At 41.4% G+C, this 2,246-nt stretch overlaps 1 pseudogene; it reads left to right on the forward strand.

Annotated features, from left to right (window-relative positions):
• The first annotated feature begins 692 nt into the window (after window positions 1-692).
• LOC119910823 lies at window positions 693-1,376 on the forward strand (annotated as a pseudogene).
• Window positions 1,377-2,246: the final 870 nt, after the last annotated feature.

A 2,246-nucleotide genomic window follows, 5' to 3' on the forward strand; every position in this document is an offset into this window, starting at 1 on the left:
TGAAACCAAACTCATTCACATACTATACTGAAACTCACACACATACAAGCAAAATGCTTTTACACACACAACTGAAATGCTGTCACACACACAACTGAAACTCTCTCACACACAACTGAAACGCTCTCACACACACACACAACTGAAACGCTCTCACACACACATTATTGTAGTACGGCCCACTAAAATTACTGGATATATTTACATTTAGTTAGTGATTTATTGGATTTAAGGTACTACTAAGTTTTAGCCCCTTGCTATAACAAACATTTTACATGACAGCTAACGATGAGCTTAAATAGATAAATAAAATGATTGCTTGTGGCAGCTTGTTGGTAATGCTTGAGTAAAATAGACCTGTATTATGAGTTTAAGTTATGATGGTCTAAGAACGTTTAATTTATTATCCATCTTCAGAAAGTCTTAGAGAATAATTGTGAATATCACCAAAATTGTGTGCCTTGGTCCTCCTGTCACTAGAAGTGAGAGTAAAAGTGTCCAATTTTTCCATTGACTCCCATAGTAAAATTGGATAGGAAAAAAGTCTCTGAAAATACTCCTACAGTATCTGTACTCTAACTTATAGATAGGAGGGTGATGATTACCTTTTTCCTTGAATATAAAAAGATGGGATTGGGATTTGGGATTCATCACTGAAGTGAAAGACTGCACGCACTCCAAACTTTACGCAATTTTGCACCATGGCGAACTCGTGTCTTCAACTGAGCGGCTTTCTCGTCAGCTTCATCGGCTGGCTGGGCATTGTGGTCGCGACATCCACAAATGAGTGGGTGACTACGTGTAAATATGGTTTGAACACCTGCAAGAAGATGGATGAGCTGGGAGCCAGGGGACCCTGAGCAGACTGTGTCATCTCCACAGGACTCTACCACTGTGTCTCCCTAACGCAGATCCTGGACCTGCCAGGTGGATACTGTAAATCCCTGCAACAGCACTGTGGTTGTATGTAGATACAGTTAGGTTTATTCTGTCATCGGATATTATGCCTTTTTTTTTACAACATGTTATTTCCACCACTTTAATTTAGTCTCCCATTTCATGAAAAAATGTTTAACTCTGGAGAGTTTTCTTTTATGCTTTTATTTTTTAGCAGTAATTTCATATCTTTCATATGTGTTTCTATAGCCTACATCCAGACTACTCGTGCCCTGATGATCGTAGGTTCAATACTGGGGCTCCCAGCTGTAGGAATGATCCTCATGTCCATGCCCTGCATCAGCCTTGGTAATGAACCCCAGAGCTCCAAGAACAAACGCACCATCCTGGGAGGAGTGCTTATATTCATAGTTGGTAAGAGACTCAGCTTGACTTTATTCACACAGTGCAACTACAACGAATTAGTGGACAAAGACTGAATGTCATTGGTCAGACAAAATATACAGTATAAATGTAAATCCTCTGTATTTGTATATCATCTTTCTAGTCTTTGTGACCACTCAAAGCGCTTTACACTACATCACATTCACACACTGAGCGTAAGTGCTCAAACAGAAACTAACATTCACACACTGGTGGAACAGCCACCAGGGGCAATTCGGGGTTCAATATCTTGCCCAGGACACTTCAACATGTAGCCTGGAGGAGCCAGGGATTAAACCGCTGATCTTTCAGTTAACAGGCAACCCACTCTATCTCCTGAACCACAGCCGTATATTAGAGCAGGTCAAATTATTCTGCTCTCACATGCATACAGCAAGATCCCGTCCAACTTCCATGGCTGTGACCTCTTTTAGCCCTACCTCAAATGTTTACAAGCTGCTAAGAGCAGAGGATGTTGAATGTGACTGTCTTCCTCCCCAGGGTGCGTGCACACACACACACACACACACACACACACACACACACACTTAATATGTCCCTGTTCCATTGAACCCTTCCCCCCAGATCCCATCACATTCCTCTCCATCATATGCTTGTTGCTCAGCAGGATAAAAATCCACTCACCATATTGCCTATCACTGCCTCCATACTGGCAGCAAAATTGAACCAGCAACAGTCCAACTTAAATTATATGGGTTTACTGTGTATTCTGGGGCATCACTTGGGAATCTTTCAGTCCACACATTATTTGTGGATTGGGTTACTGCCCATTGTAGTGCAGTATAGTCATTCAAACTTTATTGGTAGTAAAATTATTTCATACATTTGTTCTGTGTTAGTCTCAGGTGTATACTGGCAAATCTTCAACATATACTGGATGTGGCCCTGTCAGCAGTGTAGGGGAT

The sequence above is a fragment of the Micropterus salmoides genome, unplaced genomic scaffold (genome assembly GCF_014851395.1).
Source record: "Micropterus salmoides isolate LMB-PRFRI ecotype aquatic unplaced genomic scaffold, ASM1485139v1 Ms_hic_scaffold_19, whole genome shotgun sequence".
Classification (NCBI taxonomy): domain Eukaryota; kingdom Metazoa; phylum Chordata; class Actinopteri; order Centrarchiformes; family Centrarchidae; genus Micropterus; species Micropterus salmoides.